The sequence below is a fragment of the Anastrepha ludens genome, chromosome 4 (assembly GCF_028408465.1).
Source record: "Anastrepha ludens isolate Willacy chromosome 4, idAnaLude1.1, whole genome shotgun sequence".
Lineage (NCBI taxonomy): Eukaryota > Metazoa > Arthropoda > Insecta > Diptera > Tephritidae > Anastrepha > Anastrepha ludens.
In genome coordinates this window covers 21695571-21713294 of record NC_071500.1, presented here as the reverse complement: position 1 = coordinate 21713294, position 17724 = coordinate 21695571, and the positions used below count along the sequence as shown (strand labels likewise).

General features: G+C 35.8%; 1 pseudogene; it reads left to right on the top strand.

The window, feature by feature from the left end:
• Positions 1 to 330: 330 nt before the first annotated feature.
• LOC128861118 (piggyBac transposable element-derived protein 4-like) lies at positions 331 to 12898 on the top strand (annotated as a pseudogene).
• The last annotated feature ends 4826 nt before the right edge of the window (positions 12899 to 17724 follow it).

Sequence of the window (17724 nt, the reverse complement as noted above, 5' to 3'; positions counted from 1 at the left end):
TTTTTGACGTCGCCATATTGTTAATTTTGAGAGAAAAGTTTCAATAAGGCACAAGATTATTTATTAATAAAACTAATTTCTCTTATCCGATTGGTTTTAGATGAATCTTCAAGGACTTGTGATGACCACCGCAAGGGACTTCTTTCGAAACGGGCTCCACACATACAGCGATAACCCTTACAATTGAATAACGTTTTAAAAGCCTTTTTTTGAAAAACGTGTTTTTTTGCAGAGATCCGGTACTATTACTCTCTTGCATCTCTAAAGCATCAAATAAGTTAAAATTTCGGACCATAAGGCAATTAAAAAGCAATTAGAAGAAGTCACGGAGGAAGAACGTTGTAAGTTACACGCAAAATGATACGATCGCAATTGTCGAAGGTAATTGATAAGTGTAACAGAGGTACAAAAAGGAAATGTAATGTTGAAAAGTGGAGTGATAATAAAAACAAAAAGCTTAAAAATAGTGGAAATGCATATATAACCAGGACAAACAAAAGTATTCCTCAAAAAACGCCCCAGAACAAGTAATGTGGTAAAACGTTTTAAGTGTACTTGCTGTAATTTTATTTTATATTTGTTCAGGTTTGTGATTGTCGTTGCTATTTCAATTGCGAAAAATTTAGTGTTAGTCAAATAAAGGACTATTTTGTCAAATTCTATGAAAAAAATTATAATGAACAAACGGGGTTTTTATCGTCTTTGATCGAATTGAGTGAGCCTCGAAGAAGAAGAGTTAAAAACGCAATTTCATATCGTACCGTCACCGTAAACTACTTTTTGCAGAGCCAGTTCGGTAGAAAAGAGAGAGTGTGCAAAAAATGATTTCCCATACATTTCAGGTAAGATTTGTTAAATCAAAGAGAATAAGGCTTCAGACTTCTACTGATAATCCAAAATACTAAGATTACGAAAAAATCATAATATGTAAAGCAGAAACATGGCCATGCTATAATTTGTATTCAAAAAAAAACGAAAAACTTGAAAAATTATGCGATGCCTCTACTTCGAAAGGAATACATACTAATGTAAGTGATGAGAAAAAAAAGATCTCCTTGCAATGACGTCATACTTGCCTGAGAAGTACGCGGAGTTCTATAAATCGATCTGCAGTAAATAAAGATAGTATATAAACCTTTTACTTGAAAGAGCACACTTACACGATGGTTTTTCGCCCTATTTATGTAAAAGTGACCGTGAAAACATTCGGAAATTAATATTTAAAAAGAAGTAAACAAAAAAGATAGGTTGGAAAGTTATTGTGTAAAAGGGCTCAAAGCTATATTCACAGATTTTGGAATAATTTCATTTCTGTTTTGAACACATTTTTGTTTTGATGCCGAAGTAACGTTTTGTATTAATATAAATAAATAAATTGTAAGCATTGTATAATATACTCTTTATTAAAAAAAAAAAAACAAATAAATATTTTTTTTGCGATAGTAACATTTTAAATGAGTTCCTACAAACCGTATTGCTCAATGGAGCAACGTTTTAAAAGCCATCAGTATAGATGCTGTGCATAGTGGAAAAACGTTTTAACTGCTGTCGCGCTTGGGATACGAAACGTTTTTCCACTGAAAACATTTTTTAAATGACCGCTTACTTATAATTCGAAATTAAAATTCCCACATTTTTTTTCGTATAAGTTATTAATGTCATTGTTTTGGACAAGCCAAAAATACAGGACCAAAACACAATCACAAAACCTCCAAAAATTTTTTTTTTCTTTCCTGTAAAAAACGATTTTGGCATTTACAACGTTATTCGCGGCTCCGCTTCAATTATTATTATTTTTTGAAATTTTGCTAAAGACGAGTCGAAACATGATGTATTAATGCTATGCTTTTATATTAGCAAAAAAAATTATTGAAAATCATAATTTTATCTGGCCTCTGACTACTCCTAACCCCTTAAAATACCATATCTTCGTAATATACGAACTCAGCCGTTTCACTCGTGAACAAACTGGAAAATTTCCCTCAATTTTAAATGACAAGTCAATTTTAAATAGGTGTGAAAAAGTTTGGCTGGCGGTGTTTTCACGGCGTGTCTGAGTACTACTTTGGCGGGATATACATATGTATGTACATACGAAATGTCATGCATTTTACACGGCAATGAAATTTGTGTGGATTTTGTCCGACATTTCATGTGAAACGCGAACTTAATACTATGCTTTGGAGTAAAGAAAATTGGTAGCCACCACGCCTAACGGACCATGAACTACCAAATAATTTTGCCGCCCCGCGACTATCAATCCACTTTTCAGTTTCATTTGCTTGCTTGAAATTGTAATCATACAATTCGAATAGCTCCGAACACATATTCGAAATTCGTAGAGTAGCATTCACCGTATACACAATTTTTCTGCGACGCCGTTAGACTAACAGACAAAAATTAGAACGAGTAATAAAAAGAGGATTTAAAAGGAAGCAAATAAAAAAGCTGTAAAATGTAAGTCATATATTAATTAAATTGTGATATAAATAAAAAGAATTTTTTGAAGTATATGTACTTTTAAATGACTTTCACAGGTGTAAAGTTGTAACAACACGGCAGCAGTATGCCACTTTGTTGGAGCTAATAAAGGAGAAATTAATCATGGTATTGGTTCTGTAGTAGCACTTCCGGTTGTAGTAGAGGAATTTTTCTTTAGTGGGGGAAATAATTTTTATGTTGTATTGTTGTATGTATTTATGTATTAAATGTCGACTGCCCCATTAGCATGTCGAAATCTTTGCCAACTCCGTGCTGATAGCATCCCTCCTCAAGAAACCATAAAACAGAGGATAGTCGGAGAAGTGGAGTTATGGACGACGACCTTGCTGAGCTCGCACTGTCTTCAATAAAACTCAAAACGTATGTAAATGCAGCTTTATTTAACCGGAAATTTTTGATAAACCTGTTTTAAACCGTATTTAAGTAAAATTTTTCTTTAACAAAAAGGCGAGCACTTACATTGATTAGTCCATATCGAGAGGGTTGCTTGCATCTCTCAATATTTTGCGCTCAATTTTGAGACTCCGTTTGCTTCTCTCACTTTCCTTCTTCATTAACACAGCCGCACATGTTAACGAATATATCCTAATTTGAAAATTCAACTAACTTGACAAAAAACTTAAAGATTATTTGCTGAATTGCCTTGTTTACATTGAAGTGAGCTGTTGTCGAAATATCAAAATTTGACATTTGAGTTTGGCCGCACTTTTTTCGTGTTCACATGGAACCCACGATTACAATTTTTTCGTATTCTATGATAGGGCTGTGTATGTGTCTGTGGAAGTATAATCTCTAGTACGAGTAAGTAATGCGGAGTTAAAAATTTCAGTAGACAGTCAGTAATGACCATTACTCTCCCTGTTACTTACCTATTCCTTTCTTTTTTATTATTATTCTTATTACTATTCATTATGTTTACGCTTTTAAACATGTAACGTTTTTTTTTAGGAAAGGTTCCACGCCATTGCCAATTGCATATATATTTCACCAAAAATGTTTCAGAAACATTTTTTTCACTAGCACTCTTCCCTGAAGGGAACCGGCATTCGTTCCTGATATTTCCAACGCAGCGGAGACCTTACTCTTCCGTTACTACCACCAGCTGGTACCGCATCGAATAATTTCACAGCCGGGACGTTTGTATTCATTCGGTCGACATGACCCATCCAACGTAGGAGCTGGATCTTTATTTGCTGCGCTATGTCTACGACGTCGTAAAGCTCATCGTTCCATCGTCTGCGATATTCGCCGTTGCCAACGTGCAAAGGTAAAAAAATTATCTACAGAATCTTTCTCCCAAACACTCCAAGCGACGTCTCAACGGATGTAGCCATCGTCCACACTTCTGCGCCACACGTTAAGTCGCGCATGATGAGAACTTTATAGAGTATTCGTTTTGTTTGTCGAGAGAGGACTTTACTACTCACTTGCCTACTTAGTATAAAGTAGCACTTTTTGGCAAAAGAGATTCCTCGTTGGATTTCAAGGCTGACATTGCTGTCGGTGTTAATGCTGGTTCCTAGATAAATGAAGTCTCTTACAACCTTGAAATCCCAACAGTGACTTGGGTTCCGATATGCGAGTGCGCCGACTTTTTATAAAGGGTGGTTAACTTTCAAGGGCTGATGTTGAATAGGAACCACACCTAAACGTCAAGTTTTTTTCTACATTTCGTTTGACATTTTTCAATTCTAGACTAATTCAATTTGAATCATGGAAATATGCACAATCAAGCAACGCGTTAAAGTTATTCAGGTTTATTATGAAAACGGGCGTGCAAATCAAAATGCATATCGTGCACTTCGTGATTTTTTCGGTCAATTTATTCTTCCAAATGTGCATACAATCGGAAAAACTGTGCAAAAGTTTGAGCAAACTGGGTCTGTAGGAGATGTAAAAACACCAGTGCATGCTCGTACAGCCGTACTGCAGAGAATATTGTCGCGAACAGCAGTGGTTGGTGAGGTTAACGGGCCGTCCACATCAACTCGTCGTCGTGCCCAACAATTGCACCTCTCACGCTCGTCGTTGATGAACATTATGCAGAAAGACTTGCATTTACACGCTTACAAGGTGCAATTGACTCAAGAACTAAAGCCTCTTGACCATTTCAAGCGTCGTCAATGGTCAGAATGGTGGCAGGAAATGGCAACAGTGAATGACCAATTTTCGAAGAAAATCATCTTCAGTGATGAGGCACATTTTCATCTCAGTGGATTCGTCAATAAGCAGAATTGCCGCATTTGGGCGAATGATAATCCAAGAGTGATTGCCGAAAAACCAATGCACCCACAAAGAGTGACTGTTTAGTGCGGTTTATGGGCCGGCGGCATCATGGGAGTTACTGTGAAGAGTGTTCGCTATCGTGAAATGATAACGAACTTCTTATGACCCGAATTGGAAAATATGGATGGGGACGATATGTGGTTTCAACAGGACGGTGCCACTCTTCACACAGCTAACGAAACAATGGCTCTTTTGCGCGAAAAATTTGATGGCCGAATAATCTTACGTCGCGCCGATGTCGATTGACCGCCAAGATCATGTGATTTGACACCGTTGGACTTCTTTCTTTGGGGCTATTTGAAAGAAAAAGTGTACGCCAGCAACAATTCAAGAGCTAAAGGATGAGATAATTCGGCACATTAACGGCATAGAACCTCAATTACGCCTCAGCGTCATCGAAAATTTCGACCATCGGATGGAGGTGTGCCGCCGAGGCCGCGGCGCCCATTTGGCCGATATTTTTTTTTCATGCATAATTGAGCCATACCAATATTATTATAATAAAAAGAAATGAAAATAATTTCGTAAAACAATTGTAATATATATTATTTCATTTAAAATCAACACCGGCCCTTGAAACTTAACCACCCTTTATATATAAGGGAGAATGGGGAGTTGTGAGACGGGTTTTGTTTTTGGACCCGTATTACTCAAAATCTTAATATTCTGCATATGTCAACGATGGAATCTTTAGTCAATGAATACTGGAAGCTATTGGTATGGCCTATTTAACAAAACTACAATTTTCCTTAAAATTAAAATTGTATTGTATATCTATACTAATATTATAAAGAGGAAAACTTTGTTTGTTTGTTTGTTTGTTTGTAACGAATAGGCTCAAAAACTACTGGACCGATTTTAAAAATTCTTTCACCATTCGAAAACTACATTATCCAAGAGTAACATGGATTACATTTTGTTTTGGAAAAAAATAGGGTTCCGTAAGATATTTGGATTTTTCCGACACAAACTGAAAAAAATCTTATATATAAAATAAAGTCAACTTTTTGTGTGTGTTCGCTAACCGGCCGTGTCTGCACCGAATTAAACCAAACTTACACACATTGTTAAGAAGGTATTGAAGATGGTTTCCGTATAGTTTGGACACCTATTGGTGGATAGGGCTCGAGATATAGGTCAAAACGTGGACCCGGGTAACCTTCGGATGTGTATGTACAATATGGGTATCAAATGGAAGCTGTTGGTGAATGCTTTAGTTCAGAGTATTTTTCATGCCGCTCCGTGACTAGGGTCTCGAGATAGAGACCAAAACGTGGACCCTAGAATGTGTTTGTACAATATGAATATCAAATTGAAGCTGTTGATGAATGCTTTAGTACAGAGTATTTTTCATGCCGCTCCGTGACTGGGGTCTCGAGATATAGTTCAAAACGTGGACCCGGGAACCTTTGGTTGTGTATGCACAATGTGGGTATCAAATGAAAGATGTTGATAAGTGCTTTAATACGGGGTAATTTTCATACCTATTGATGACTAGGGTCTCGAAATATTTGCCAAAACGTGGACCCGCCGTGTCTTTGCACCGAATTAAACCAAACTTATGCACATTGTTAAGTAAGTATTGAAAATGGGTTTCGTAAAGTTTGGTTGTAATTCGGAGCAGTGGCAACGGGTACAGCGTTCTTTTGAGCCAGCCATAATGTCGCTTACTTTTTTAACTCTTGGGGCGGAACTGAACTGTCAAATTGACAGTGTGAGTTACAATGTGTCAATATTTCTTTCTGATTTGGATGCCATAAGGAAAAAACGTAAGTGCAACATGTAAAAATTGTTTGTGAATTTTTTTGGAGTGGATTTTGGAACAGTGAATAATTTCTTACGAAATTTGAGAATTTAATGTGAAATCCGAATGAAATTATGCGTTCGTGGAAAAAACAATTTTTTTCGTTTTTTTTTTTTTTTTTTGAAAAATATAAATGGGTAATGGTTAAAAAAGCTCCAATGCTTAATAAAACATATAAATTGAAACGAAAAATTCCTGGATGATCATAGAAAAACAAAAAATATTGTTTATGCCAAAGCGCTTGAATAAAGAATAAAGAAATAAATAATATGAAAACCATATATTTTCTGTTCTAAACCATATCTATTCTATTTTAGTGTGCCCAGCGAAGGGGGCCGGGTTTGCTAGTAATAATATAAAATATAATACAAAATACAAAAATGTGGGGAGTTGTGAGACACCATGATCTAAATCAATAAAAATGACTTATTTTAGTTGTTACTTCTTTATTAAGATGAAAAATAGAAAAGAAAAGACAATTGTTATAAAAAAGTGTATAAAAAATGCAATGCCATCAATCTGATGATTCGTAGTGAGAACATGTATAATAACCAGTTCGTAAATTGGCACACTTTAGGTGCACAGCTCGATCGCATACATTGCAATGAATGGAGTTGTTTCTGCTTAACTTAAAACAATAAAAACTCAAATTTAACCAAAAATTTCATGATATATATACAAACAATGCATTAATATTGCGAGATACTTATAAAAGATGCGTTAAAACGTCGAAAAAACCGGTGTCTCGCAACTCTCCACATTTGTTGTCTTACAACTCCCCAAATCGTTTTTTTTATAAATGGCCGCGTAGTCATAAACACATCGAACGTTCATGCCCAAGTGAATGTGTAAATTCAAAGCTAATAGGACAATTAATAACTTGTATATATTAACATTTGCAATTTGCTTCAACAACTGATCGAATGTATCGCAAAACAAATGATTAAAAAAACTTACCGAGAAATTCCAAACACAGTAACTGGAGAGACACGTCGAATGCGTGTAAATACGACCAATGCTAGCTGAAAAGTGAGATCGCATCGAGAACACTTGTTAACACTTAAAATCGAATGTAAACAAATGAATAATGCCGAACGGTAACAATGTCTCATAACTCCCTATGTCTCACAACTCCCCATTCTCCCCTACTTATAAATTTATACATTTTCTAATAATTAGTAAGGTTTCACTTAGCTTGAAAGTGCCATCTATCTCTGTTTTTGAGAGCAAATGGCTGGCTACTTTTTCGTTCTGTTCATATTAATAAATTTCCTTACAAATGAGGTGTTTCGCTCTCGAATAAGAGAGTGAATAACGAATAGAAGAGCGGATTACGTGCCGTGGGAACATAGCATTAAGCAAAGGCGGCGACTTCGTACTTTTTTCCATATTTGATCGGTAGGTTGTTTTGTGGCATATTTCGTTTTTCGCTCGCTTACCTCGCGCATTACCAATAGTTTGCATAGTAAGCACTTACACATAACAAACGATGTAAGTACTTACAAAGGCTCAATCGCCACTAGCCGTACTAGAGGGTACACATGCACATTTGTCTATCAATCTATCGATCTACATACATACATACATGTGTACATCACGTCTATTGTGTAAATATGCATTTACTTGTGACTGGGTTAGGCTGATTGGTGGCCTCCATGCACTCAAGTTTGCCACCGTTGCTGCCAATGGTTTTGTTTGTGTAAAGGATCAACGTTCTGTTTGCATATGCCTCTGTTAATTGCCTATAGTGGTGAACGTTTAAAGCCTCTCGTAAATCCACCCATGTCAAGAGCGGGCGAGCAGAAGCTTGTATGTTAAAGCGCCTGGCGCACAAATGTCTGACTGCCTTCATACTGCTTACATATGTACATATATACATGTATATGGGGATGTGTGTATGTATGTACCATACTAAAGAGTATTTTTTGCCTTCAAGGAAATCTCCCTTCTGCTTCTTGCCTATTTTTGTGTTGCGTTGCGCCATTTAACTTTTTTATATTTAAAGTAAATTGTGGCTCGTTGCGGTGGATTTTACTGGATGTACCTTTAGTGGATGAACGTGCAACAATGTGTTTGTTGTACGTTGTAAAGTTAATTGTAAATTAAATATTGATTCTTTAGACTTGTGGCATTGATTAAACACATTTACGAGTTTCTTAACAAACAATTCACGTTCCGTAGGTTGCTTACGAAGGCGAACTTTTTTCGGTTTAAATATACATTTTTTTTTACTGATATCGCTTACTTTTCTTCGTCCAAAAATGCAAAAACAAAAAATGCATGAAATGCAATGCCATAATAACAAAATTATCAATAAATAAAATGTTGTTTAACAAGTTTTTAATATATTTGTAACCATGTTGCATGCAACTTTTGAATCTGCTTAACAAATTTATTTCTAGGCACTCCGTGTGAGCTGGACAAATGAAATACAGTGAAATTCACCAGTATTTAAAGTTGAGGTCCGTTTATAGGAGGCACAAAAAATAGCGTTTAAATTTATAAGAGTTGGCGGTTATTTAATTTGCTGTCCGAATTTATGGGCACAGTAGAAACTCGATACTTGCATTCCTCGATACTTGCGGCACAATTTTTTTCAATGCGTACACAGTACTTTCGGCATTAGAAAATATTTACCTAGATAATTGCATTTTTTTGTTTTGATATTTTTATGCAAAATCGAAAGACAAGAGGTTGACACTCTTATCGGTGTTAATGCTGGTTCTTAAATAAATGAAATCTTTTACAACCTCGAAATCAACGATGTGGATGCCGATACGCGAGTGCGCCGACTACTTGTTTGATGACAGGAGGTACTTCCTTTTGCTCTCGTTCCCCACCTGACCTATTTGCTTTGCTTCTTTATCCAGTTTGGAAAAGGCTGAACTAACCGCATGCACCTTACCAGCTCCTCACCGCCGTGCTTGAAGAGTTTAGCCTGCAGTCCGTCGGCTCCCGCGGCTTTGTTGCTCTTCAGCTGCGTTATCGCAATTCTCACCTCGTTATGGTCAGGTAGCGGATATTTTACAAACATACTTAACTATTGCTTACCTATTTTTAAGGTATAAAAAATTAAGGTTATTTATCTTTAACTAATTCTGTTCGTTGTTTCACAATTTTATTTGTTTTTTACAATATTATTACTATATTACTTTTGTATATCAATTTTGAATAATTTTATTTAAATATAAATTTTTGAATTTTTTAAAATAAAGGGTCCGGCACTCGAAGTGTAACCAACTTCAGACGGGTGTCGGTTATCTAAATGACAGTCCAGAGTATTGTTTACAAGCGCGCGGAAGCATTTTGCCGAGAGAAGACTCGAAAAACCGTCGTACAAAATCCAAAGGACACCTGTTAGGATGGTCTCGACCAAACATTTCATGCATCACTGCAACCCTTACAGGTCATTGGAAAGTAGGGGATCATGCAGCCACACTCAACTTTATCTTCAATCCCATCTGTAGAAGCTGTCAAGCGGAAGGGGTGAAGGAAAGTCTTTTCCACTAAATATGTTAAAGTCCAGGGCTAGCCAGGGCACGACTCCGGTCCTTCGGTAAGCCTTTCTTACAGCAAATTCATGAGATCTCAGACATCGACATAAAGAATTTGCTGCTATACTTGGACCTTCCGAACATTGTGTTCTTTGACGAGAAAATTTTTCAAATTGAGCAATTCATAAACTCCCAAAACGATAGGCTTTATTTGACTGACAGTTCATAGGAGAATTTAGTTCATCGATTGGCCATAAGGAGACAGCACCCGCCACAGATAATGGTTTGGGCTGCTGTAACCGCAGATGGGCGCTCTCTAATCGTTTTCATCAAGCCTGGCGTTAAGGTAAATGCGGGAAAGTATTCTAGAGGTTGCTTTGAAGCCATGGATGGACAAACATTTTGGTGGCAGAACTTGGCACCAACTCACAAAGCTCGAGTGAACCACGAATGGCTAAAAAACATCGTTCCGAGCTTCATAACGTCCACACAATGGTTCTCAAATTCACCAGACGCGAGTCTGACGGATTATTCTCTTTGGGCCATTCTGGAGTGCAAAGTTCGAACTAAACTTCGCGCTGAAAAAAGCCATTGTCCGCGAGTGGGCCAAAATACTTGGAAGTCACATTCGGGCAACTTCCGATTCGTTTCTGGACCTTCTCAAGGTAAATAGTCATAGTCAAGGCAAATGTGGTCATATCGAGCAAAAGTAAATTCATTCTTAATTTTGTATTACTTTCACAAATTTTTTACTTTGAATTGAATAAAAGTAATTTACCAAATTCAATTTAGGACCTTTTTAATTAGTTACACTTCGAGTGCCGGACCCTGTACTGATTTTGTTTATTTTTATTATATGTAGGTGGATACGGCTGATATACGAGTAAGTCTACTGGTCAATGGTGGTGTGAATGTTATAAAAAAATGCACATTATTACAGCGCTCTCACGAGGAACTGCCCCAAAAGCATAAATATAATATTAATATTGAATAAACTACATTTAGAAGAATATATCTTCTTTGTCGTCAATTTAATTGCTTTTAAAATAAGCTAGGACTTAGTGCAAAATAAAAGGTATTCAATTGTTTAATTATTTTCTGTGTTCACCAACCCACTCGCTAAGTCAATTTTGCAGATCTCTGCTGTAGATGTAGAAACGAACTTAAAAAATATTAGACGAATCTCTTCATAATCAGTTAACCTTCCTACGGTTTTCGGGTAATTTTTGACCCATTTCAGGAAAAAAATTAAGTTTTTTCAAGAACCAAATTTTTTCAGGACTTGATGTTTCGTGACTTTTTCTAATTTATTATATTTTATATAATAAGCGTAAAATTAAAAAAAAAATAATTTAGACTCTGTCGCGTAGAAATTTTTATACATTTACGTCCCTCGGGTCAAATTTGACGTTATTTGAATTAAATTTATTTGCTAATTGCAAATTTTTGGCTCAGCGGTTGCGTTGTATTATTTAATCTGCTTTTATTGAGTTCACAGTAAGCATAAATTTAAAAGCACGTGCTTTGTTTGGTTATTCGACTATTTATTTCGTAACGATGAGTGATAGTGAAAGTGAATTCTCTTTGACGCGTTTTCGGATGATGAGCAATCATGTTCTGAATTCGAAGATCATGTTGAGGTTGCAGATTCTTCCGACAGTGATTTTAGTGATGACGAAAATTCTCTTGTGCCTTCTGAAATGATGTCATCAAAAAATGGTCAAATAAACTTTTCAAAAACCCCTCTTGTAACAAGCGCCGGAAGAGCTTCAAGAGAAAATATTATCAGCTTGATTCCTGGACTAACGCGTTACTCGTGCTCACGAATTACCGAAAAAGAAATTTCTAGCTTTGAACTATTTTTTCCACCTCCTTTGATACGTACGATATTGACCTACACAAACATTGAGGGAAAACGAATATACGGTGAAGAATGGCTGGATATTGAAAACATCGAACTATTTGCATATATTGGATTGCTAATATTAGCTGGCGTTTTTATATCAAATAACGAAAGCTGTGAAAGTCTTTGGAACCCTGAAACCGGAAGACCAATATTCGCTGCAACTATGCCTTTGAAGACTTTCAAAAAAATATCGAGAGTGATTAGGTTCGACAACAGGGGAACTCGAAGTGAACGAAGATCGTTGGATAAATTTGCTCCTATACGTGATTTGTGGAATCAATGGGTTGAGATATTACCTAAGCTTTACAATCCAACGAAAAACGTGACCATCGATGAACAATTAGTAGCTTTCAAAGGAAGATGTCCATTCCGCCAGTACATGCCAGCAAAGCCTGCGAGGTATGGAATCAAATTTTGGGTACTTTGTGATTCAACAACGAGCTATGTTTGGAACATCCAACCTTACACTGGCAAGGCAATCGGAAGAACCCCCGAAAAAAATCAAGGCATGCGTGTTGTTCTTGATTTGATTGAAGGGCTAAAAGGACATAACCTCACAACCGACAATTTTTTCACGTCTTATCAATTGGCACAAAAATTATTGGAGAAACATATTACGATAGTAGGAACAATACGCAAAAACAAGCCCGAACTACCACCAGACTTAGTGAACATAAAAAGAAGACCACTTAATTCATCAATCTTCGCTTTTACCGAACAAACAACTTTCTTTTCGTACATACCTAAGAAGAATAGAGCTGTGATTCTAATATACTTAGCACTCTACACCATGATTCAAAAATTAGTAATCGTCGGGATAAAAAGCCAGAAATAATACTGGACTACAATAAATGTAAAGGTGGTGTAGACACATTGGACAAAACGGTGGTCTCAAGTAGTGTTTAGTGACATAATCGACATTTCAGCTTATAACGCTTTCGTTTTATTCAAATCCGCCAACCACACTTGGAAAGAGGGCTGTCTTACAAAGCGCCGTTTTTACTTTGAATAAAAAAAAGCGACAAACTTTACCACGAGCACATTTTTCACTTGAAATTGCCAAAAAATACGAAAGGATTCTCAACTGGATGCACAACCATCATCATCAGGTCAATTTGGAAACACGTCGGAAAAGAAAATAACTAAAAGAAGTCGATGTCAACTATGCCCAAAAACTGATAAAAAAACAGGATTAGTTTGCGATATTTGTAATAAATATATATGTAAACAACATTCTAAAACTATTACTTTGTGTAAAAACTGTCTGAAATAATTTATTTCTTTTTTCCTTCAATATTAAATACACTTTTTATTTAAAGTTTCCGTTATTCATGAATATCTTTTTGTTATTGAATAAACTTTTTTGTTAAAGTTTGTATTATTCACATAAAAATAAAATAAAAATTTTCATAAATATATTAATAAAAAAATATGATAATGGAATAAATATATTTGGATTTTCATTTTCATTTAAGATGCTTTCCATTTCAATTCAACCGGGCTATTCGGGTCATGTTCTTCGATTTCTATGTAACTTAAATATGTTGCTCTCTGGTCAAAATAATGAGACACGTATTTTTTTGTTCGCCCGAAAAAAATTTTTTTCAAGAGTTATCAGCAATTTTGTTTTTCGCCTCAAACTCGATTTTTTTTTAATTATATAAGAAAATGTTTTTTTAAATGCTCATAACTTAGTCAAAAATGAACCGATTTTAATAATTCTGGGTTCAAAATGATCGTCATTACATACATCATTACTTCATGTAGAAATAGTTGAAAAAAGTTGCTGAAAATTTTTTATTTTGCAAAAAACAAAAAGTGCGAAACAGGATGTTTACTCAAAAATTCATTACTCAAAAACAACTCATTTTAGCTACTAGGCATGCTGCTCAATTAAAGTTTGAGATGTTTTTTTGATTTGGAAAAAGTTATATAAAAAAAAAATACACTTTTTGAAATATTGAATTTTGAAAAAATTTCAATTTTTTTTCTTTTTTGCTAAATAAAAAATTTTCGACTACTTTTTGCAATTGTTTTTACATGAAATCGCTCGTGTAAGTAATTACGATCATTTTGATCCCAGAATTATTAAAATCGGTTCATTTTTGACTAAGTTATGGGAATTTAAAAAAAAAATTTTCTTATATAATTAAAAAAAATCGAGTTTGAGGCGAAAAACAAAATTGCCGATAACTCTTGAAAAATTTTTTTTGGGCGAACAAAAAAATACGTGTCTCATTATTTTGACCATAGAGCAACATATTTAAGTTACATAGAAATCGAAGAACATGACCCGAATAGCCCGGTTGAATTGAAATGGAAAGCATCTTAAGATACCCATTTAATGTAAAAAAACCTAACAGTAAAAATAATCAAAAACCAAGTATAAACCTTGAAAATATAGTATTGGGTCAAATTTGACCCGAAGTCCGTCCGCGTCAGTTAATTTGAAGACCGTAGGAAGGTTAATGAGCTGTTGTTCGATTGCGAAAGTGAAATTATCGTAGATTTTGACTCTATCTGCCACGTTCACCTTAGGTCGCCTAAATGTATGCATGTCTTGAGTAACACTACAGAATTTTCCTTAACTTCTATATTTTAAAGGCAGCCAGCACATCCAAAATTCTATATGCATGAATATAAAGCCCTTATGACCGCTTTGTTTTGGCTTCTGATAAATTATTTCTCAGTAATTATGTTGTATAATTTGTATTTTATTATATGAGAGAAAGATGTCAAAACTTTTACTCTGATTTCTATCGCTAGAACACTATTTCTGTATTTATTAGCGATTTATTTGTCTCCTCTTATGAAATAAATAAACACATAAAAATAAATCATGGGAATAAAGTTAGTAAGATGAGCCTATCCTATTTATATCCATTCCCTTTTTATTGTATATATTTGTGGAATTCAATGCTTCATTTAATTACTTCTCCAAATCTTATACGACTTATGAACTGAATGGCATACGTGCGCCCACCCTCAGCCGCCAGTACTACTGCCATTACTCATATTTCCAATAAATGTCTTACAGTGAAAAGCCAAACCACTCAGCAAACATTTTAGCTCATGAACTGATATTTATTGGACGAGTCGTACTAGTGCGAGAGCGACTAGAATTACACCAGTGTAACTGCGATGATGGTAAGGTGACCAATTAGCTGTTTGTTTATTGTAGAGCAGAATTCTTCAAATGAATTCAGGAATTCACCAAATGAAGTTATGTAATAAAATATATATTAATCTAATCACCTTTACACACTTTTTGGGCGGTGTGCATCCTGATGTTTTACAAAAATGGAGGGAATTGTATGCCGCCCTCGAACGGCAGATGTTTTTTTATGAAGGTTTGCCATTTTCTGTTGTGCAGCGACAGTAGTTGGAATGTGTTTTTTATCATTTGGTGTTTCATGCCCGAGATTTCAAAACCGTGCCCAACTTATTCGACTACGCCGACCGAAATGAACGTTATGTGTACCTAAATTTTCTACTTGTGTATCTACTTTTTTGCCCACCGTAAATTAGTTCATTAACTGTAAAACACCTATGCTGATGCTGTCTATGTAGTCATTGTTTCCCACAAGGTCCAGTGATTTAATCCTCTTTAACTTTCTTGTATATTTTTGATTCATGGCACAGAGATGAGACTTCAGCATTGTTCAAGCCTTTTTATTCTTCATACCAAAGGGCTTTAACGAAATCCCAGATTACTTTATAATTAATTAATTATTAAATTAGGTGATTTCAGTATTTCATTTCGCAGTGCGTCCTCCATGGATCCACACTAAGGCTTAATGATTTGATTATAGATTAAAAGTTTGTTTTTGACAGGCATCTTTGACGTATAATGCTAATGCTATGATGACCTTTGACATTTAATATATTTAGTAAATCTAGAAATACAAGGTTGCTTATTGAAATCTGGTTAAATTCACTCAATGATCTAATCAAGGGAGCTTTTGAGGCTTAAACGGTTCTAACGCGCTCTAGAAAGAATAAATTAGTACTCCAAAAAGCTTGAGATATGTGAAAGTTAATGTGTTCTAAGAGTAAAGCCGAGCCAACCGTCTCATTTATAGTATCGAAACGAAAGCAGCGTGAAAGTATTCTTCTTCTACTTTGTAGCGATTTTAAATTTAGTAATCGCACCTTGTATTGTACGAGGGCGGTTCAATAAGTACCCTTGTTAGAAATGAAGACACAATTTTTTCAAAAAAATTTCAATATAGTCCCCTTTTAGAAAGATACACTTCTCCCAACGCTCCAGTCATTTTTTTAGCCCCTCCAAAAATAGGATTTATCGAGCTCTATAAAATACGCCTCTTTATCGGCGAAGACTTTCTCGTTTGAACTAATTTTTTTTCCTTTAGCTTTTTATTCATGTTAGGGAACAAGAAAAAGTCGCAGGGAGCCAGATCGGATGAATACGGAGGGTGCGGCAGCAATACATAACGTAATTCATGCAATTTGGCGGCGACAACTCCGGTTGTATGGGTTGGCGCATTATCGTGGTGAAACAGCACCTTCCTTTTAACCAAATGCGTCCTTAATTTTTTTTTTGCGAAAATTGTCCAATAACTCACTGTAGTATTGACTAGTGATCGTTCTTCCTTTTTCTAAAAAATCCATCGGGCGGCGTCATCCCGAATCTCGAGTCCCAAAAAATCATCGCCATGATCTTTCCGGCTGATGGGATTGTCTTCGCCTTCTTTTGAGCAGATTCACAGGGAGAAATCCATTGTTTTGAATCTTGCATAGTTTTTGGTGTGTAATAATGAGTCCAGGTTTCATCAAAGTTGACAACTCGATGCAAAAATTTCTTCAGATCTCGCTTAAGTTGTTCCAAACACCGCTTCGAAGTTAACAGCCGCATCCGCTTATTATTGCTTGTGAGCAATCGCGGCACCCAACGGACCGACAATTTGTTCATCGCCCAAATATCATGTAAAATATTAATTGCCGTTCCGGTCGACACACCTATGGCCTCTGCTACTTCGCACACTTTCTTTCGTCGATCAGCGAGAACCATGTCATCGACTTTTTGAATGATTTCCTCCTTAACCCCGTCTGCCCGGCGTTGTGGTCGCTCCTCGCCAAAAACGGATGTTCACCCACGTTTCAATTCGGTGTCATAGATGGCGAAGCGTCCCCATAGGCAGCATCCAACTTTGCTCTTATCTGCTCGCATATTTTTCTATCCAAAAACAAAAAGCGAATTACTGAACGAAACTACGCTTTTCCCTTCTTAGCGAAAATCACGAAACACCTCTTACTCGAACAGCTGCTAAATCCAATCTAAAATATCAATTCAAGGGACACCGGAAAAGGTGCGATTTTACCCATTTATGACTACGCTATGTTTAAAAGAACTTACATATGTATGTACATATATACTTATAAAACTTATATTTTATAACGAAATATAGGACACACTTCATGTGACTACTTCACCACCACCATGTAATTAGTTCAGAACTAGTAAGTTTAAGTTTTACTGCAGGGTATGCGCACGTATTTGAGGATACACACATATACATACCAATGCCCCATTACATACACTAACAACGGTAATTTAATCCTTTTCCTTTACTCAACCCTTCAACGCTACTACGAACCACTTCATTGTCTTGGCCAGTGTCGCCAATGATTCGCTTAGCTATTCCATTGCTGTGTCTGCACTTCATCTGCTAAACAAAATATTTACTTTTGCCTTTCTTCTTGTGCTCGCA